At 41.3% G+C, this 23,508-nt stretch overlaps 1 protein-coding gene across 3 annotated transcripts in view; it reads left to right on the top strand.

Annotated features, from left to right (window-relative positions):
* The window catches only part of galnt11 (UDP-N-acetyl-alpha-D-galactosamine:polypeptide N-acetylgalactosaminyltransferase 11 (GalNAc-T11)), a 161,950-nt gene that overhangs the window by 24,022 nt on the left and 114,420 nt on the right, over positions 1 to 23,508 (top strand). The window lies entirely within an intron of this gene.

Genomic DNA, 23,508 nt, shown 5'->3' with positions numbered 1-23,508 from the left:
GCATTGCCTTAGAATAGCTCAGTCCAGCTATTTGTCTAGTAAACCTTCTCTGAATTGCTTGCAATGCATTAATACCCTTCCGTAAGTACATTGACTTGTATAGTACACACAGTTTCCTCGTTTCCCCTTCCCTCACCTCACCCTAGTTCCAAACTTCCAGCTCAGCACTGTCCCCATGACTTGTCCGGACTTGTCCTACCTGCCTATCTCCTTTTCCACCTATCCACTCCACCCTCTCCTCCCTGACCTATCACCTTCATCCCCTCCCCCACTCACCCATTGTACTCTATGCTACTTTCTCCCCACCCCCACCCTCCTCTAGCTTATCTCTCCACGCTTCAGGTTCACTGTCTTTATTCCTGATGAAGGGCTTTTGCCCGAAACGTCGATTTCGAAGCTCCTTGGATGCTGCCTGAACTGCTGTGCTCTTCCAGCATCACTAATCCAGAATCTGGTTTCCAGCGTCTGCAGTCATTGTTTTTACCTTGTAAAGTACACAGTACTCCAGATCCAGTGTCACCAATGGCTTGTATTACTGAAGCATAGCTTCCTTCCTCTTGCATTTAATTCCCTTTGCAATAAACCTGTTGCTAGTTTTTCTGATTACTTGTATTTGCATGCAAACCTTCTGTGATTTTTGCATCAGGATATCCAGATCTTGCTGCATCTCAGAGCTCTGCAACCTCTCATCATTTAGATTTTTAAAAAAAATTTTTCTGCGACAATGGACAATCCCACACATTCCCATATTGTGCTCTTTTTGCCACATCTTTGCCCATCCGCTTAACCTAGCTTTATTCCTTTGTAGGCTCTTAATGTCCTCTTCACAACTACATACCGTCATTCCCTTCATCCAAATCATTTATATAAATTGTAAAGAATTGAGGCTGCAGCATTGAGCCATGTGGCACACCACTTGTGCTTCCTGTTGATGGGCAGGCATATCTTCAACCCATGCAGATATGTTAACCCCAATGCTGTGGGCTTTTATTTTCTGCAATAAGCTGTGTCACCTTATCAAATGCCTTCTGGAAATCGAAATACAATACATTTGCTGATTCCCCTTTATCTAAAGCACAAGTTACTTTTCCAAAGATCTCCAATAAATTAGTTAAACGTGATTTTCCTTTGACAAAACCATGTTGGTTCTGCCTGATTATCTTGAATTTATCCAGGTGCTCTGTTAGAATATTTTATTAGCTTCTAACATTTTTGCTATGTCAGACACTAGGCCAACTGGATTGTAGTTTCCTGCTTTCTGCCTCCCTCCCACACTAAAGGAATCTTCTCTGAATCTAATGAATTTTAGAAATTTAAAACCAATACAACAACTATTTCATTGACTGCCCTGTAAGACTCTAGGATGGAATCCATTAGGACCTGCACACTTGTGAACTCATATGAGTTGGGAATTGGGGTATATCTTTACACTGGCTGGAGCCAATCCTAACACGAAGGAAGATGGTTGTGGTTGATGGAGATCAATCATTCAACAATTTAGTCAGTGCTCCTTGCCTAGTGATTGTAATTTTCTTGAGTTCCCCCTTCCCTCTCAATTCCTGATGAACACCTATTCATGAGATGCTATTTGCATCTTCTGTATTGAACACTGACACAAAATATCTGTTCAATTTGCCTGCCCATCAACTTTTGTGTCATCTACACAAACTTGGCAAAAATACATTTGTATCAGTAATAATAATTGTGGTCCCTCATACTGATCTCTGTTGGTCTCCATCATTTAAAGGTTGTCATCTTGAAAATGCCCCCTGTTTAGATTCACTCTCTGTCTCTATTAGTTAAGCCATCCTCTATCTAAACTAATATAATCCCTCCAAAATCATGGGCTCTTATATTGTTTATAATTTTTTTAATGCTTGATCAGATATGCTATGTATCTTAAAATGGCTGGGCTGGGCCATGGGCCAGCTCCATTGAAGCACTGTCCCCTTTGCTGACATTGGCAGCTGAATGTAGCCAGTGTGACAGAAGCTTTGTGAATGACAACTACTTACAACCCTACCAGGCAGTTCCAGAACAGCTGCAACATGGGCAACCACTACTGATGTAGAAAATTGTCTGAAAAATGCCCTAGCTGTCCAGATCAGGACAAATCCTCAGTATACCTTTGATCCAAGCATGGACAAAGAGCTGAACTCAAAAGTTGAGGTGTGAGGAACTGACAGTCAGTGTTTTACAGAGTGTGAGCCTGAGCTAAACTGAAGTCAGGAGGTATTGGGATAAATCTTTATACTGGCTGGAGCCAGTCCTAACACAAAGGAAGATGATTGTGATTGATGGAGATCAATCATCTCGTGCCCAAGATATTGCCAAAGGGGTTCTTCAGGGTAGTCTGCTATGTCCAACCATCTTGAGCTGACCTTCCCAATATCATGACAGCAGAAGTGGATACATTTACTGATGGTTGGCTAATATTCAATCCCATTTGTGATGACTCAGGTACTGAAACAGTTCTTGTCCATGTGCAATAAAACTTGGATAACATTCGCTCTTGTGCTGACAAGTAACATTCTCACCATACAAGTGTGAAATAATGATCATTGCTATCAAGAGAGAATTTTAAAAAATTAATTCACACGATGAGGGCATCGCTGGCTAGGCCGGTATTTATTGCCTATCCCAGAGGGCAGATAAGAGTTAACCACCATACTGTGTTGAGAGTGTGTTGCTGGAAAAGCACGGCTGGTCAGGCAGCATCCAACGAACAGGAGAATGAGCAGTTCCTCATTCCTGATAAAGGATTTATGCTTGAAACTTCGATTCTCCTGCTTCTCAGATGCTGCCTGACTGGCTGTGCTTTTCCAGCACTACACTCTCAACTCTGATCTCCAGCATCTGCAGACCTCACTTTCTCCACATTGCTGTGTATCTGGAGTCATCTGTAGGGCAGACCAGGTAAGTTGGCAGTTTCTTTCCCTAAAAGATATGAGTGAACCAGATACGTTTTTCCAAAAATCAACAATGGATTCATGGTCATCATTAGATTTTTAATTCCAGATTATTATTGAATTCAAATCTGTTATCTCCTGTGTTGAGCTTCATATCAGATCCTCAGAAAATTATTTGGGTCTCTGGAATAACAGTTCAGCTATAATACCATTAGGCCACCACCTCCCCATCTTTATCTTCTTCACATTCAGTGATATTACCATTAGTTGTTTTGTAGCACAACTTGAGTATTGCTGATAAAGGACATTTTGTTGAGGCTTTTTGTCTTGCACCAAATAGGAAAGTTCACAAGCATGTTAGTTCAAGGGGAAAACCAGCATTTATATTGCAAGAAAGGACAGTGCTGATTGGTTAGCGTTTGGTCTCTGGTAGAAGCATTGCAATGGAGAATGCACCAAGTGATGATAGTTAACAGCCAGCCTTTGTTTAATTTTAAACTGGCAGGTTGGCTCTGATTGTTCAGAGTATTGCTCTAAGCTGTGAATCACCAAATGGCTGTCATGCCCATAAAGTTAGGTTAAAAGGGGCAAATGTAGGGGTATGGGTGGGTTGCGCTTCGGCGGGTCGGTGTGGACTTGTTGGGCCGAAGGGCCTGTTTCCACACTGTAAGTAATCTAATCTAATCTATTTTGTTGGGTTGATAAAAGGGACTTTCTGTGAAGAACAGGGCCTATGTTAATATACATAGATTCTAATGCATATAAATGTGCTAAGCTGCAAATGTGACTGATACAATTAAGTTGATTGTCAGTGTAAACCTTTGCAAATGTTGTCTAAAGTTGGACTGAAGACAAAAATGCTGGAGATCACAGCGAGTCAGGCAGCATCCATGGAGAGAAAGCAAGCCGACGTTTCGAGTTAAGTTGACACTTCAACAAAGCTAAAGTGAAATGTGAACGGGGCAGCATTTATTCAATAGTTGAGGGGTTTGAGGGAGGATGGTTCGGGGGTGTCGGAATCAGAGGGGGGAGCAGTTGGAGTGTTGGGAAGAAATGATGTTGATTGTTCAGATTAAGTTATTGGAATATGAGAATGACAGAACAATGGTGTCGAAAAGTATGGCTCTGGAAAAGCATAGCAAATGAGGCAACATCCGAGGAGTAAGAGAATTGACATTTCAGGCATAAGCCCTTCATCAGTGGGGTGAGAGATAAATAGGACAGGGAGCTGGGGCTGGGGCGAAGGTAGCTGGGAAGGCAAGAGGTAGATGCAGGTGAGGGGTAATGGTGATAGGTCAGAATGGAGGGTAGAGCAGGAACGAAGATGGACAAGCAGGACAGTTCAAGAAGGCAGTGATGCATTGGAAGGTTGGATCTGGGATGAGGTGGGGGGGGAGGGGCGATGAGGAACCTAGTGAAATAGACATTGATGCTGTGTGGTTGGAGGGTCCCAGGCAGAAGATGAGGTGTTTTTTTCCGGGCGTCGGATGGCTAGGATTTGGCAGTGGAGGAAACCCAGGACTTGCATATTCTTGGCGGAGTGGGAGGGGGAGTTGAAGTGGTCGGCCACGGGGCGGTGGGGTTGTTTAGTGCATGTGTCCCAGAGGTGTTCCTTGAAATGTTCTGCGAGTTGACGTCCTGTCTCCCAATGTAGAGGAGACCACATTGAGAGCAACAGATCCAGTAGATGATGTGTTTGGAGGTGCAGGAAAATCTCTGCCGAGTGTGGAAGGATCCTTTGAGGCTTTGGATGGAGGTGGCGAGGGAGGTGTGGGCGTAGGTTTTACAACTCTTGCGGTGGGAAGGGAAGGTGCTGGGAGTGGAGAGTGGGTTAGTGGGGGACGTGGATCTAATGAGAGAGTCGAGGAGGAATGATCTCTACGGAATGCTGATAGGGGTGGGGAAGGAAATATAGTTGAGTCTGACTGTAGGTGGCGGAAATGGTGGAAGATGATACACTGTATCCGGAGTTTAGTGGGGTGGAAGGCAAGGATCAAGGGGGCTGTATCCTTGTTGCGGGTGTTGGGGTGAGGTTCAAGCATGGAGGTTCGGAGGGCATTGCTGACCACATGGGAGAGGAAATTGCGTTCCTTGAAATAGGAGACTATCTGAGATATTCTGGAGTTGCTCCTCCTGGGGGCTGATATGGGTGGAGGCAGAGGAATTGGGAGTAAGGGATCGCGTTTTACAGAGTAGGGGGTTGGGAGGAGGTGTAGTTCAGATAGCTATGGGAGTTGGTCTGTTTGAAGTAGATGTCCGTGTTGAGTCGGTCGCCACAATTGGAGACTGAGAGATCCAGAAAGTGAATGGAGGTGTCCAAGATGATCCAGGTGAATTTGAGGTCAGGCTAGAAGGTGTTCGTGAAATTGATGAACCGTTCACCCTCCTCATGGGAGCACGAGGTGGTGTTGAAGCAGTCATCAAGGTAACGGACGTAAAGGTGGGGAATGGTGCCAGTGTAACTATGGAAAATGGACTGTTCCATGTATCCGACTAAGAGGCAAACACAGCTGGCACCCATGCAGGTGACCATGGCTAGCCATTTGGTCTGAAGGAAGTTGGAGGATTCAAAGGAGAAGTTGTTTTGGGTGAGGACCAGTTCAGCAATTGAATGAGTATGTCGGTGGAAGGTTACTGGTAGGGTTGGCAGGAGAGAAAGAAACGGAGGGAATGGAGGCCTTCGCCATGGTGGATGAACATGTACAGGGACTGGATGTCCACGTTGAAGGTGAGACATTGGGGGCTGGGGTAACGAATGTCATGGAGGAGGTGGAGGGCGTGGGTGGTGTCCCGAATGTATGTACGGAGTTCCTGGACCAAGGAGGACAGGACAGTGTCAAGAGGAGATAAATTCAGTGGGGCAAGAGCAGACGGAGAACAATGGTGTGTATAACTGCTAGACTTGAAAGAACAGACCGTCCCACTGGGGTGGAGGAAGGGCAGAGAGGGTGGCAGAGAATGTAACAAGCAAAGCTAAAAGAAAGGGATGGATTAGTTCAGAATTTGATGATGTTGAACTCAATATTGAGTCCAGAAGATTGTAAACTGCCTAGTTTGAAGATGACATGCTGTACCCCTGTTTGCGCTGTGATTTCCTGAAGCGTTGCAGCATACCAATGACAAACAAGGGGCATGCAAGCGAGACACTGTGTTAAAATGACCAGCTACAGGAAGATCGGGCTCATGCTTGCGCACAGATCGGAGGAGTTCTGCAAAGCAGTCACACAGTCTGCATTTAGTTTCTCCAACATAAAGTAGGGCACATTGGGTACAGTGCATACACACAAGCTTGGAAGGGGTATCACTGAAATGCAGCTTCACCTCGAAAGACCACTTAGTCTTGGATGGTGAGCAGGGAGGAGGTGAAGGGGCAGGTGTTGCACCTTCTGTTATGTGGGAAGGTGCCATGAAAAGGAGAGGGTGGTGGTGGTACAAGAATGGACTAGTGTGTCGTGGAGGGAACGATACCTGTAAAATGCAGACAGGGAGTGAGGGGAAGATGTGTTTGATGATGGCATTCTGTTGAAATTGTCTGAAATGGCAGAGAAAGATCATTTGAATCCAGAGTCTGGTGGGGTGAAAGTGAGAAGGGGGTCCTGATCACACTGTTGTGAGTGATGGGAAGGGGCAAGGGATGGAAGCATGGGTGTTAGGCTGGATTCAGTTGAGGGCCCTGTCGACAAGTGGGTGGGAAACCACAGTTGTAGAAGATCTCTAGCACTTTTTGTTTTCAGTTCAGATTCCAGCATCTACAGTAACTTGCTTCTATGTTTAATGTTGGATACTGGTGCAAAATTTACCATTGTGGGGTGGTTGGGTGCAGTCAGTACCTTAGATGTTGCAAAGAGCTGAAGAGATATGCTGCTTGATACAATCCACCAGTCTTTGGAATGTGTGGTCTAACTTGGCATCACACCACAGAAATTCTTATACCATATAACTAATTAATGTCAAGTCTATTTTGACTTGATGGCATCATTCTGTTTGTGAGTGAGTAAGGTATTTATTGTCACATGTCTAGACAGATACAGTGAAAATTGTTTTGTCGACACAATCCAGCACCATTTTGAACTTGCAGGAATAGATTTCATCTTTTGTACCAATAAGTTTTCACTTGCAGCTCCAGCATTTCTGCAAGGTCTCTGCAAGGTGTCTCGAGGAGTCCATGCTTCAGGCCGACTGCAGCCAGGAGTCCCTAGTCCAGGCACCATCACTGCAATAGCCAAAGACCCAGTGAGTCCCCGAGATCATGCTCTGGGCCTACCATAGTCAGGATTCCCTGCTTCGGACACTCCATTACTGTAGCCGACGACCTTCAAGTCCACACTTGGACATAATACAATCTGGAATCACCGCTGCAGGCACTGTCACCACTTCAGCCAGTGACCCATCGAGTCTCCAAATCCATGTTCCGGCTTACCACAGCCAGGAGCTCTCCCTCCAGGCATTGCCAATGCTGCACCCAATGCCCTGCCAACACTGCTCCGGTTTCTCTGTGACATCAGAAGGTGAAGAAAAGAATAAAGAGAAAGAAAAAGACGAGAAAGGAGAGAGAGAAAAGGATGCAGCTGGCCTGGAGTGGATTGACTCAGGAGCCTGTGCAGTACCTACTTTGCTGGCGCTGCATCTTGAATTGTGAATTGTGTTGCTACTGCATAGCAGAGTGAAATGGCTCATTTTAGCTGTTGGTCATACTTTTAAAATATCTTTTAATCTGAGGCAGACTGGGCATTTTTCCTACCAAGAATGATCGCCCCTCAGGTTCTTTTTGTGAATTTACATGAGGCACAGCAAGAAAATATCTGATCGGTGAAGCTGTTACCATGCAGGATGGCTTTCATGTGCCCAATTGTGGCATCAAATTTGAAGGATGAACTGTTGGCTTGAGCCTGATTTACAAGGGTCTGATAAGGCCAATCTTGTTTATTTCTCTTGACAATGATCTGACCAATCAGAATGAATATGTTTGGTTTTAAATCTAAATGAAGCCTAGCTCTTAACTGTCAGTTATCAATATCTGCGATATTTTCCATGGCAGCACTCGTACCAATTGGAGCTTACTTATGAACAGACTCTCTCAGACAGGATGAATGTTGGTTTTCCCTTTTATTGGTGTCCTATCAAATTGTTCTTATGAATGCAGGATGAGAAGTTTGACAAAATGGGGTGTTCTTTAGCACAAATCAAATTGAAAGTTCAAAAGTTGACCCTCCAGCAATCAGATTGGATAATATGGAAGTGCCTAAAAGGTTGGTTGCAATATTATGCTGCCTTCCTTATGGTGTAAGGAAGGTATACAGAAAATGTCAGGACCCTTAGGAGCATTGATATACAGAGGTATCTTGGGGTGCAAGTCCATAGCTCCCTGAAAGTGGCAATGCAAGTGGATAAGTGGTGCAGCATGAAAGCGGTACATAAGAAAGTATACAGCATACTTGCCTACATCGGTCAGGGCATTTTGTATCAAAGTTGGCAAGTCATATTTGTAGCTATACAAAACTTTGGTTTGGCCGCATTTGGAGTGCAGTTCTGGTCACCATATTATAGGAAAAATATGGAGGCTTTGGAGAGGGTATAAGAGATTTACCAGAATGTTGATTTGGAATGGAGTATATTAGCTATAAGGAGAGGTTGGTCAAATGTGGAGCATTGGAGGCTGAAGGGTGATCTGATAGAAGTATACAAAATTATGAGAAGCATGGATAGGGTAGATAGTCTTTCCTAGGGTGGAAATGTCAAATACGAGGGGACATCAGTTTAAGATGAGGAGGAAAGTTTAAATAAGATGTGCGAGAAAAACCTTTTACAGAGTGAGGTTTGTTCAAGAAGGCAATTCACTACCATTTCCTCAAGGACAACTACAGATGGGCAACACATGCTGGTGAAGTCAGCAACACCCATGTCCCATGAATGATTTTTTTAAAAAATGCACCAGAAGCATTTACATTTTACTACATAACATGAAAAGTTCTATAATTTGTGTATCAGGCTAACATCGAGCTCGTCTACTGTCTTTGAACTGGTCTACATCAAGTCCCAGAGATGCATTCTGCTCAGTTGAAGATCTGATTAAAGAAAGGAGTCCAGCATCTGGGAGTTTAACAGCCAATGATTGATTGAACAACCATAGAATGATGTGGATGACTCCATGACAACAATATAAAACAAGGGAGACAAAACATGGGCAGTCTAGTTATTTATTGGTACTTTCCTGTTTTGTATTGATGTCATACATTTTGTAAGCATCTAAAATACCTTGGTATTGAATTTTATGAAGTAGTATTTGAACTGTGTCTTTCCAAAGTTACGCAAACTAAAATAGATTCTCTTGTGGGCATCATATTTATCAAGTAAACAAGGAGCAATATTTATTTTCACTACCTGTCAGTTATTTTCCCAAAATTTATTTGTAGCATTGCAATTATACTGATTATTGTTAATCAGCTTTTTATGCTACCTTTTTATCTTCTTCCTTGTTACTCCCCAGTTACATTCAATACTTGCAGTATGATGTCTTTTCGTTTTAAAGATGAAGATTTCAATGATCTATGTTGTGCATTTGTTACTTGTAGTATCAGAACATATGTAGCACCTAACTTGATGAATTGTGGCTATTCCGTATCCTTTGGTGACTTCAGGCTGAATCTCAACTGTCAAGAAAAGCAGAGCCATATTAGAGGATAAAATGCAAAAGTCCACTCACTTTGGGCTTGCAGGACAAGGGGCAGCCACTCAGAAATTGGATTGGTTATTTAAATATATGGTTTAATGGCCATTCTATTTTTAACCAGAGTCAGGTTTTCCAGGCCCTGGCAAACTCGGCAGCTTAAGGAAGGTGAGAATAGCTTTAACCAGGCGTAAATGCCTTTACAATACTGCCTGTTGACCAGAAATATTTCCCAATGTGTATACCCATCCACGTAAACCACCCTCCCATTCCACAATCTGTTCCGATCTTTCACATCCTTGGCAACAATGTGCATCTATCATCCCCCATGCTTTTCAATGATCTCAGTTCCTTGCCAATGCACCTTCATACCCACATCACCTTTGGTGCTATAAGTAGGCCTCCTTCCTGGAAAGTGTTGCCTAGTACTCAACAGAAAAACTGAACTGCTGGAAATACTCTGCAGACCTGGTAGTATTTATAGAGAGAGACAGAGAGACATAGGATGAACATAAAGTGAAAAAATAATCCTTCAGAACTGAAGGAAGGTAAAATTGTGATGGATTATATCCTTGCAGAATGCCTACCTTGAAGAAGTTTCTCTTTCCATTGGGATTTCCATTTGTCTCTTTAACCTTGTTCACTTTCAGTGCTTTCCATTTTGCTTCTTGTACTTGATGAATCTTTGTCATTTAATCTTTCCTATCTGTTCCATAATCAGACTTTATCTTTTGTTTTTCCTCTTCCTTCCTCTTTTGACCCAATAAAATTTCTACCTTCTAAAGAGTCCTATTCAACTGCTGCAGAATCTGTGGAGTATTTGCAGCACTTTCTTTGTTTGTTTTAGATTTCCAGCATCTGTAATATTTAGCTTTTATCTTATAGGCTCATGCTCTTATTATATGTTATTCAGCTTTCTATTGGCTTTTATGTTTTGTCCCACCGTCGAGATGTTTGTTATTGACGAATGAACCGTCACTGGATCTCTTTTTGATTTTATCAGTATAATTGTACCACAGAGATATCCAAAGAATTGTTTTTCCAAATTTCTGTCCTTATTAGAACATTTTACCGTTGCAAGGATACAATGTGTTCTCATATTCCCATATGCTTTCAAGGAAACTGTTTGTACTGGGGATACAGGCTTAAGCTAACATTTGATTGGATCAGTACATGTAACAATATGGGATCAAGGTATCAGAAATTGCGAAAGTTAAATTTGAGTTCAGATAGGTTGAGCTGAAAGGCATGATTTTAGTGTTTGTATGTTCTATCTTCCGGATGTGTTCTAGGATACTATCAGCCTTATGTGATGTAGCTGTCCTTAGTTGTCTATTCTTGATATACAAGGACCTTGACATCACAGTTATCAAAAATCTATCTAACTTTGCCTTGAATATAGTGTCCACGGCTTTCTGCGGAAGAGAATTTTACAAAATAACCACCGTCTAAGAAAAACATTCTTCTCGCTTGCATCTTCAAAGGGAGATTTCTTAATCTGAAACTGCGTTGCCTTATTATTGCAAGACTAGAGGTTGAATTTAGTGTTCAACATGGAGAACTGATTTATCATTTATTGGAGATTGGGGAAAAGCAGCTCAGTGGTAAACTGCAGGGTTTTTTTATTCACTAGTGGGACAGTGGGCTTTGCTAGCTGACTGGCCAGCATTTATTGCCCATCCTAGTTGCCTTTGAGAAGATGGCGTTTAGCTGTCATTTTGAACTGCTACAGTCATTGTGCTGTAGGTAGACCCTCAAGGCCATCAGGAGGGAATTCAATTTTGACCCAATGATATTGAATGAACAGTGATACGTTTCCAAGTCAGGATGGTGAGTGGCTTGGAAGAGAACTTGCAAGTGGTGGTGTTCCCATGTATCTGCTGCCCTTGTCCTTCTAGATGGAAGTGGTCGTGGATTTGGAATATGCTATTGAAGCTGAATTACTGCATTGTTTCTGTAGATAGTGTACACTGCAGCTACTGAACATTGGTGGTGGAAGGAGTGGAAACTGGTGCCAATCAAGCGAGCTTATTAAGTGGTGTTGGAGTTATACTCATCCAGACAAGTGGTGAATATTCAGTCACACTCCTGACTTGTGCCAAAAAGATGGTGTACAGGCTTTGGGGAGTCAGGGGGTGAGTTATATGTTGTAGTATTCCCAGACCTGCTCTTGTAGCCACTGTACTTATGTGGCTAGCCCAATTCAGTTTCAGGTCAGTTATTTCCTTGCCCATATTTGATTTGATGCTGTAAATCTTCAAAGGATCTGGTTGTTAAAGACTCCTAGAACAACTTCCTTCCAACTGTATACCGCTGTTCTGTCACCCCTGCTGAGTTTGCCCTCTTGGGGGTGTACAGAACATACTCATAGATTATGAACGTGGTGTCTGAGCTTTCCCTTTAAGATATGATTCCATGAATATGATTATCTCAAGCTATTGCTTGACTAATCTGTAAGACAACTTTCCCAATTTTGGCACTAGGTCTAAAATGTTGGCAAGCAGGACTTTAAAGAGTTGACAGTGCTGGGATTCCAGTGTCGTTATTTTCAGTGACTAGATAGATGATCTTTCTTTTGATTTAACAATGTGATACAACTGAGGGCTCTCTCGGCCACTTATAAGCCAACCACATTGCTGTAGGTGAGGTGTTACAAGTAAGCCAGACCAGGTGTAGGTGACACTCTTCCTTACCTGAAGAAGATTACTGAACTAGGTAACTGTTCCAACAAAGTGTCATGGTCAACAGATGGTTTCATTCATTAAATTTAAATTCCACCAGCTGCTGTTTTCACAGAGCATCCTTGGAACTCTAGCTTACTAGTCCAATAACATTAACACTGCAGCATCACCTTAGCTTTTAGGCAAAAGGTATTTATGCTGTAAGGAAAGTAGTGTGTTCTTTAAAGATTGGAATTGAGGCATCATTGTCAGTTGTATGTGAGGGCTTTGATCAAATTAGTTCCTAATAATTTTGACACTGGATTTGAAAGTGGTTTAGTATTTTGTCTGCTATCATAGAAAACCTCCAGTGTGAAAGCAGGCCATTTGGGTCCACACTGACCCTGCAAAGAGCATCCCACCCAGACTCATACCCATACCCTATCCCTGTAACCCTGCATTTTCCATGGCTAATCTACCTAGCCAGCACATCCCTCGATATTATGGGCAATTTAGCACAGCCAATCCACCTAACCTGCACAGCTTTGGGCTGTGGGAGGAAACTGAATCACCTGGAAGAAACCCACACAGTCAGAGGAAGTATGTGCAACTCCACACAGACAGTTGCCAGAGGATGGAATTGAACCCAGGTCCCTGGCACTGTGAGGCACAATGCTAACCACTAAACCAACGTACGAAGCAGAATACATTTACAGACACCAAGAAACCTGTCCGCCATCTATCTGTAAGGCACAAGCCAGGAGTGTGATGGAATGCTCCTTACTTGCCTCAGATATATCAACTTTATTAAAACATTTACCAACTGATCGAATGTGTTGCAGAGTGAGAGTTGAAATGCTGAATAAATGTCATAGAAAAACTAATTTACCAGAGTATGTTCTTTCATTCTGTAAATGGTGAATTCATTCTAAGCTGTCCATGTGCAATTATTGTGAAGAAATTTGGTTTTTTGGGCCTTGGGTATAGCAGCACAGTCAATGTTGTAGTTTTTATTTCATTGCCTTGTGTTGTTTGTTGAAGGATTTTATTGATTTTAGTTTGATAATAGACCTTGAACTTGAATCAGACTGCACGATACTTCTGCACATTATTTACTTATAGTGTCGTTGGGCTCAGAACTTCATTATTGTTTAGTCTCTCTGATATTCAATGTTTTTATTGTGTTTTTTTTATGAAGCATCTGGCTTTCATGAATCATCTTTCATGTCATATTGAAGTAATTCAAAGCTTCCATTTTTTTAAAGAACATAGTAAATGTAAGTACATTACTTCACAAAGTTTGAAAACTTTTAAATTGAGTGACTAAAGAACATGGGAAATAAGAGCAGAGCAGATCCTATTGCTCCTTGAGCCTACTACGTTATTCAGTATGATCAGTGTCTAAACCTCTCTTCGCTGTCCATTATTTATATTTTTTAATTCACATGTAAATGAGCTGCCAGAGGAATTGGTGGAGGCTAGCACAATTACAATATTTAAAAGGCATTTGGATAGGCGTATGAATGGGAAGGGTTTAGAGGGATAGAGGGCAAAGCTGGTAAATGGGACTAGATTTATTGAGGATGTCTGGTTGGCATGGAGGAGTTGGACTGAAGGGTCTCTTTCTGTTCTGTACATTTCTATGACTGACCCAGTGAAAACAAACTCTGTCTGTCTCAAAACCTGTATGCTTGATGCTCCATAATACTTTTGGGTAAAGAATTCCAAAGATTCACAAACCTCTGAGGGAAGGAGTTTCACCTCATCTGCATCCTAAATTATTTTGTTCTGAAGGTATGTTCCTGTGTCAAAGATTGTGAATTTGAGCAAAGCATTTGATTTTATGAAGAGTTTTCTTTGATGTTCAGGGAAATCAAACGGACATAGAGACAGATACCCTTGATTCACAAGCTCTTCAATAATGCAAGCCCTGACACAAACAATTCATTCACATTTGAGCCATTTGATTGATGAAATGACAAAAAACCATTCTTACAAATGTATTACTTGTGCTTGAATGTCAAGCATAATCATACATAGGAGTTGGACCAAAGGGTTTGTTTTCGTGCTGTACATCTCTATGACTCTATGAATAATACACCATAGACGCACTTGCAAAAAGTGATGGAACTTTGGCTGGGACTGTTCTTGAGAACTTTGTGTGGATCTGTAAATCAAAGAACCGAAGATGTACAATGGAGCAATTGCCAGACAAAATTTCAGTCTTTGTATCTTTAACATGAATCAGAATCAATGCAAATTAAACCTAAATTAACAGGCAAATCATGGTTTTTACAAGCTATGAATTGCACCTGGAATAGCAGGATTCTGGATAGTTTGAAGGCTTAGAAAAATCATCCCTCATAGTCATAGAGATCTACAGTACAGAAAAAGGCCCATCATGGCTGTGCTGGTCAAAACTGACCACCCAACTATTCTAATCCTATTTTCCAGTGGTGAGGGTTTCTGCCTCTACCATCCTTATAACTAGTGAGTTCTAGATTTCCATCATTCTCTGGATATAAAAATTTTTCCTCATATCTCCACGAAAGCTTCTGCCCATACCTTAAATCTAGGTCTCTTCCCTCTCACTCCTTCTCCAGCCTTGAGCAGATATCCCAAACAGGAGCATTGGACAGGCAACACAGTCTCCTGAACATGGGCTCATGAATGTAGAGGAGAGTGTCAATTCCCCTCACTATATTGTCCCCACTACTATCATATTCCTTCTTGCTCCCCTTTACTTGAATGGCATCCTGCACCATGGTGCTGCAATCACTTAACTCACTAACTCTACAGCTCTCACTGGGACGAATTTTCCCTCACCCCCACCATGAGCCAACCAACAGCCCTCCTCCCCAACACACTGCCTCCCTTGTTGCCAGCCCTTCCTTCCTAACCTCACCTCATTGATTGCCACCTCCTCTGTTCTTCACCGGCAGCTCTGACCTCAGTGACACACATCCTCAACTCTCAGTCATCTCAATATTGCAAGCCCTCACACAAACAACTGATTCTCATTCACAGACACACAAACACTCACCCCGTCTCCTGCCTTGCCATCTGATACTGCTGTGGCTGAGTTATCCTGTTTAGTGGAGCTCGAGTTGAAAGAAAGCTATACCTCCTCCAGTACACACCACCCTCACATTAACATTGTGTGAGAACTATGATTGGTATTAGTTGGTTTCAAGGTGCTATGCTGTACCATCTTGGACCGTCCATGTCGAGCAGGGAGACAAAGCAGTTTCTCTCCTCTGCTGGGGAGAGATGTTTTTCTAAAGTCTACAAGACATTATTTCAAAAGGTGGTGCTTTTATAGTACATGTTTTTTCTTAACCGATACAAAGTTAGAATGTTCAACTGTCCTCCATAATGCACACATAAGTTCCTGTTTTAAAAGATAAAAACTAGCTGGAAATAATGCTGGGCTGTTGCTGAGAATTTTCCCTCAACCCCATTCTCCGCCCCAGTCTCTTCTTCCCACCCAAATCCCCCAGAAAATGGCTTCTGCCATTGCCCATCTTTATTTACCTTTGCGAAACTGGTGGTGTGCTCCCAAAGATCGGGAGTGCAGGTATTAATATGAACTGGAAATCAAACTAACCAATATATTTTTAAAAACCGCATAAAATTTACTTGATCAGTGGACACCGAAAATTGCTAGACGTTCATCAGGCATATGAGCACTAAGATAAATGCATCACGCTGCTGCAACTGAAATCAGTGCATCAATTATTTGTTGCACGGACTGCAAGATTTGCGCAATTAATATATTATAACTGGCATCATATGTTTATTGACTATGGCCATTGTGCATGCGAATAATATTTACCTGTTTTGGTGGCACATTGTCACAAACATGGATGGTGACAATAACTATTGAAATTATGGGCACATTCCTAATAGCAAATAGCAGATGATATGTTTACAATGCTGAAATTACATCCATAGGAAGCAATCAAACAATAGGTGTCAGGTTTTACTTAGCTGTATTTCTTAATATTTACTGCTACTGATCTTAGAAATCAGGTTTTGCAGATTCTCTGTCAGCTGAAGGGCGAGTAAAATAGTTCTCACTTTCCCAGCTTTCAAGGCCAATGCTATCAAGTTGATAAAACAAATTGCTTACTGAGGATTTTTTTTATTATTCATTCCATGGAATGAGGGTGTGCATTTCATGTCCATCCTTAATGGCCTTGGTGGTAGATTAGTCGCCGTCTTGAACAGCTGCATTTCATGAACATAGTGATATCCATAGTCCTGTTAAAAAAGGAGTTCCAGGATTTTGACACAGGGACAGTTAAGGAACAGCAGTATAGCTCCAAGTCAGGATGCAAGACCCAGATACCACTGAGGAAGTAACATCAGCTCTGAGTCCTTCCATCAATTAGTTTGATTTGGAAGCAACTGTGACAACTAGTTGAGAAATTGTCTCCTGCTTTGTCGTCAATGTATCTCCAATGACCAGTTAAAATCTGGTATGTTTTAATTTTGCTAACTGAAGTTAATAATCTGTTCTTAATGCCTTCCTAGTCAGTTAACATTTCTACAGGTGTTATCCGTACTTTTCTTTGGTCAAACTATTAGGTTTGCATGTTGCAAACTCCAGGAAATTTCTTTGCCCATTTATTTGCTAGTGTTGCTCTTTTTGCCAAGTGTTGAGAATTTCCAGGGCTTTTATTGAGGCATTATCCCATTTTTTTCTACACATTAATACAGAAACACTGTACAGGGTGTGGGATAAGGGAGGGGATTGGCATGATGTTAAAGTGCTCAGAGAGCTAGTGCAGGCACGATGGGCTGAATGACCTTCTACCACAGAATAATTTTATAGTCCTGTTACTATTTAGAGCTGTCCTCTACTGAAGAACCTGTGCCATACAAGCAAATATCCCACCTTGTTCACAGGAATCAAATTCTAGACTCTAAGTAGTATTGTAGTATACTTTTTAAGCACTGTATTTTATGCTTTGAAATTTGCTTTGATTAGTTTGACGCTTAATTAATGGATTATTGGTATTAGGACTGACAGATGGTATGTGATTTTACATGGAACTATATTCTGGTTTTGTCAGAGTAGGTACCCCTCTTGGCTTTATCTTTCAGTTAGACTTCTGAGTTTATGTTTATATTTTAACAGTTTTCATTCACAAAGCTGCTGAAAGTACAGATGCTGCACGGCGTTTGTGATCTTCGTGTGCAATGGAACAAACTTTTTATCTGAAATGAGCCTTTAGGATTGAGAAATGAGCCTTTAGGAGATCTCAGAAAGAGATAAATTCAGAGAGAAATGGAGATTGCATTTAAAAAAAAAGACAGAAAGAGAAGGTCAGAAATAATGTGAAGAGTTAAAATTTAAACTTTTAAAATCTCAATCCATATTTGTTATTGTTCCCTCTGAGCAAGGAGTGTTGGTTAGCAATCGCTGATAACTTTGTTATTAAATGTTCAGGACTTATGAATGGACATGCAATGATAATTATCACTTCATTAAAGTCACATTCGCTGCTAGTTATTAGTTTTAACTTTGCAAATTAAATTAATGAACAGTTGCTGTGACTTCATGAGAAATCACAGAAGCATTTAATACTGAGATGCCATTTAGTTGAAGCTAAGGGCAGCTGCAAATCGAGGGCGGCACGGTGGCTCTGTGGTTAGCACTGCTGCCTTACAGTGCCAGGGATTCAGGTTTGATTCTCCCAGTGTCTGTGTGGGTTTCTTTCAGATGCTCTGGTTTCCTCCCACAGTGCAAAGATGTGCAGGTCAAATGAATTGGCCATGCTAAATTGCCCATAGTGTTAGGTGCATTAATGAGAGAGAAATGGGTCAGGGTGAGTTACTGTTCGGAGGGTTGGAGTGGACTTGTTGGGCCGAAGGGCCTGTTTCCACACTGTAGGGAATCTAATCTAATCTAATTTGCAAGATGCGGAAAAATTTGTGCATTACTAATTGCACTGTTTAGATACCAATGTGTTTTGAACAAAATTTGAACCATGAAAAATACAATCCAACAACAAGCTGTCTGGGCCAGTCACTTACTGCTGATGTTAATCATCCACAACTTAAATAAAGGTGTAAAAGTAAATGTAAAGTGCATCTGTTGTTTTGGTAATGTTGATGGAGCACATGATAGTTCAGTGCATTTTCATGTGTAATGGATCTCCAGCGTTAATTTAATTTCTTGAATCACAAAGAATTCTGCGACTTGTATGCCCTATTTTATGGTAATTAGAATATATATAGATTCCCTTTCACAAAGATGGATTGAAGAAGATCTTTTTCATTCTTTTGAGTTATAACCCAAGTTTTCAAGGAAAATGGAATTCTGTCTCTTTATATCTTGAGTTTTACAGTGCATGACAAGTGTAATTTAAAAAGTACAAACATAATTTACCTAACAGCCCTTGCTTGAAAGCTGTCGGCGCAAGTTTTTGGTCAGTTTAATTAATCCAGTGATGGCTGGTGTGCTGTGTAATTTTCTCCACTGTCACTTTCCTCTTGATTTAGAGGGGTTATTTTCACTGGTGTCGCTGTCTGTTGATTTAGTGATGGCAAAAGCTAATTTTGACTGGTATGTTGGATAACTGCACTGATTATACATCCTGAGAGATGAGATTATTTAAATTGCACAGGAACAGAGCACTTCTGCTTTGCGGTTCCTATGCTATTTAATATTTTTGTGTGTATTAAAAGGGAAATTTCTTGAATCTTATATTTGATTCAAGGCTAAGCATGTTTAACATGCATCTTGTATCAAACTTTGCTGAAAATCACAGATTCGCTTACAAAAATGAGCAAGAACTAAATTAATGTTTAGGGATTGACGTCAGACAATGTCGTCAAGATCATATTGTCTGAACAATGCCCAGGTATATAATTGGGAGGACAGTATCTTTAGCTTCTGCAGTTTCCTCTGTGTGTTGAGCCTTAAATGCTTCAAATATCCTATCATCATACTGTTTTGATTCTGCAGTTTGTCGGTTTCAGAAAGCAGTTACTTCATTTCATTTTCCAATGACTCTGCCCATCCTCAAGAGATTCTCCAGACCCATGTCAGTCAACTTCCCTGTGTCTGCATCTCTCAACAGTCAGCCTGTCTTTATAAATAACACTACAAGCAACTTTTAGACAAGCGTCTCAGATTTTATAGCAGGTTATGATTACATTAAATAAATCTGATCATAACTTTCTTCACATAATAATGAACATGCTTTGCTACCCCCCACAAATGAGTCATTTTGCTAGACTTAATATTTCTTATCTTATATTTGTCTTATTAACAAAACCAAAGATGCCTCGAAATCTTTGTTTAATAATATGACAGATGAACTCTGTCTCTGTGTATTCGCATCTGGGAAGGCCAGCTAGACAACTTGTGTAAAGTACTTGGAATTGTAGACTTCATTGTAAATGATGGATGGGCTTTAGGGCGTCAGGAGGGGAGTTACTCGCTGCAGTATTCTTGGCTTTGACCTGCTCTTGTAGCCACTGTGTTTATGTGGCGAGTCTAGTTGGTTTCTGGTCAATGGCAATGCCCAGGATGTTGATAGTGGGGAATTCAGTGATTGTCTCTCATGGGTGATGGTCATAGCCTGGCATTTTTGTGGCACAAATGTTACTTGTCAGCCCAAGCCTGGATATTGTCCAGATCTTTTTGCATTTCAACATGGACTGCTTCAATACCTGAGGAGTTGCAAATGGTCCTGATCATTGTGCAATCATTGGTGAACATCCCCACTTATGATCTTAAGATGGAGGGAAGGTCATTGATAAAGCAGCTGAAGATGGTTGAGCCGAGGACATTACCCTGAGGAACTCCTGTAGTGATGTTCTGGAGCTGAGATAACTGGCATCCATACCCACAACCATGTTTCTATGTCCCTGGTATAACACCCATCAGGGGAGAGTTTGCCCCCCCCGATACCCATTGATTCCAGTTTTGCGAGGTCTCCTAGATGTTCCTATCAGGCTCAAGAACCATGCTGACTAGGCAAAGTTCCAGATCATTTTTCTATGTTGTGCAAGCCCAGGCTGGTTAAGTATGCCCATACACCCTGCCTGTTAAGAACAGCTGAAGAGATATGCTACATGATACAATCCATCAGTCTCTGGAACATATGGCTTACATAGCTGGCATACAACGGAAGTGAAATTCATGTATCACATTTGCCCAATGGTAGAGTGATTTTCTACAACTAGATCTGCCAACAGTTTCCATATAAACCGTGAATGTTTCCTTCACTTTTGAGAGGACAGTATGAGACCTGCATATCAATAACAATGACATATCTGTTTATACAACTTTCTAGCTTATTCACTGATATGTTGATCCCAGGAACTCTGAGACACTTTAACTCTGTCACTACATCATAGTGGTCTAGATGTACTATTGTTGTTTGTGAACAAATTTGAACTGCACACTGTTCTGGTTGCTATCGAACACTTGTCTGGCTTTTTTCCCCAGAACCAGATACAGCACTGCACTATCCCTAGTTGGGGCTTCTACATATTGATACAAAGCATTGCCTGCAAACATTTCAAGAAATCTGCCCCCTCTAAACCCTTAACATTATGACCGTCCCAATTTATGTGGAGTAATGACTACTTTTAACCAATTATTTCTGCATGTAAATTATACAAGTCCACGAACAGGCTTTCCAAAAGTACTAAATAGTTGTTGAGTGGGGGAGCAAATAAATACAATGACTATCACTAGAGAAAGAAATGCTAGGGAATCTAATGGGACCAAAGGCTGACAGGTTGCCTGAATCTGATGTATTGCATTCTAGGCTGTTATAAAAAGTAGCTACAGAAGTAGTAGATACACTGGTAGCAACTTACCAAGAATCCTTAGATTCTAGATAGCCCCAGACAATTGGAAAACTGCCAGTGTAATACCCTTATTCAAAAAGGGAGTGAGACAAAAATCAGGTAATTACAGCTTGACATCTGTGATTGCAAAAATGCTGGAGTCTCTTATAAAGGATATAATAGCAGAAATTTAGAAATGCATAATGTAATTAAGCAGAGTCATCATACCTTCAAGATGAGGAAATCATGTCTCACATTTTTGCTAGAATTCATTTGAGAAGATAACAGGCTGGAAATCCATAGATGTAATATATTTGGATTTCCAAAAGGCAAAGGATTATATACTGTGCATACTGTTGGGGTAGTACATTTTCATGTTTGGAGATTAGCTAACTAATAGAGGACAGAGTTGGGATAAAGGGGACATCTTTAGATTGCAAACTGAAATTAGTGGAATGCTACAGGAATGCGAACTGAGACCACATTTAGTCATAGTCATAGAGATGTACAGCATGGAAACAGATCCTTCGGTCCAACCCGTCCATGCCGACCAGATATCCCAACCCAATCTAATCCCACCTGCCAGCACCTGGCCCAAATCCCTCCAAACCCTTTCTATTCATATACCCATCCAAATGCCTCTTAAATGTTGCAATTGTACCAGCCTCCACCACTTCCTCTAGCAGGGGGAAAACAAAACAGGAAATAATAGGCAAATTAACCTAACATCTATTACAGGGTAAATACACAAGTCTATAGAATCTATAGATACCATTTAGAAAGTCATTAAATGATCATACAATGTGAACTTTGGTTTTGAGGTAAGAATATCATGTTTAATTAATTGATTAGAGTTTTTTGTGGAAGTAATAAGCAAAATGGATAAAACGGAAACTAAAAATGAGGAGTCCTTAGTTTTCCAAATGGCATTTGATGAGGTACATCATCAAAGATTATTATGTAAACAAGTGGGTAAAATATTCGGATGGATAGAGGATTGGTTAGTTACCAGGAAACTGAGAGTAGGGATAAATGGACCACTATTGGTTATAAAGTTGTAACTAATGGAATGTCACAGGAATCAGTGCTGGGTCATCAACTATTTATAATTAATATCAATGACATGAATGAAAGGACAGCATGTTTAGCTGCTAAATTTACTGCTAATACAAAGACAAAAAGGAGAAAAAAGTTGTGAAGAAGATATCAGAAGTTTGCAAAGGATGTCTGGTCCTTACCGCCCTTCTTAAACAGTGGCACCACGTTTGCCAACCTCCAGTCTTCCAGCACCTCACGTGACTATCGATGATACAAATATCTCAGCAAGAGGCCCAGCAATCACTTCTCTAGCTTCCCACAGAGTTCTCACGTACACCTGATCAGGTCCTGGGGATTTATCCATCTTTACCTGTTTCAAGACATCCAGCACTTCCTCCTCTGTAATCTGGACATTTTGCAAGATGTCACCACCTATATCCCTACTGTCTATATCTTCCATATCCTTTTCCACAGTAAATACTGATGCAAAATACTCATTTACTATCTCCCCCATTTTCTGCGGCTCCACACAAAGGCCACCTTGCTGATCTTTGAGGGGCCCTATTCTCTCCCTAGTTACCCTTTTGTCCTTAATGTATTTGTTAAAATCCCTTTGGATTCACCTTAATTCTATTTGCCAAAGCTATCTCATGTCTCCTTTTTGCACTCCTGATTTCCCTCTTAAGTATACTCGTACTTCATTTATACTCTTCTAAGGATTCACTTGATCTACCATGTCTACACCTTACACATGCTTCCTTCTTTTTCTTAACCAAACCCTCAATTTCTTTAATCATCCAGCATTCCATATACCTACCAGCCTTTCCTTTCACCCTGACAGGAGTATACTTTTTCTGGATTCTCGTTATCTCATTTCTGAAGGTTTCCCATTTTCCAGCCGTCCCTTTACCTGCGAGCATCTGCCTCCAATCAGCTTATGAAAGTTCTTACCTAATACCATCAACATTGGCCTTTCTCCAATTTAGAGCTTCAACTTTTAGATCTGGTCTATCCTTTTACATCACTATTTTAAAACTAATAGAATTATGGTCACTGGCCCCAAAGTGCTCCCCCATTGACACCTCAATCACCTGCACTGCCTTATTTCCCAAGAGTAGGTCAGGTTTTACACCTTTGAGAGAAAGTGAGGGCTGCAGATGCTGGAGATCAGAGCTGAAAATGTGTTGCTGGTAAAGCAGGTCAGGCAGCATCCAAGGAACGGGAGAATCGACGTTTCGGGCATAAGCCCGTCTTCAGGAATGAGGAAAGTGTGTCCAGCAAGCTAAGATAAAAGGTAGGGAGGAGGGACTTGGGGGGAGGGGCTTTGGAAATGCGATAGGTGGAGGGAGGTCAAGGTGAGGGTGATAGGCCGGAGTGGGGTGGGGGCGGAGAGGTCAGGAAGATGATTGCAGGTTAGGAA

This window comes from Chiloscyllium plagiosum, chromosome 5, assembly GCF_004010195.1.
Source record: "Chiloscyllium plagiosum isolate BGI_BamShark_2017 chromosome 5, ASM401019v2, whole genome shotgun sequence".
Lineage (NCBI taxonomy): Eukaryota > Metazoa > Chordata > Chondrichthyes > Orectolobiformes > Hemiscylliidae > Chiloscyllium > Chiloscyllium plagiosum.
This window is presented reverse-complemented; position numbering and strand designations above follow the sequence as displayed.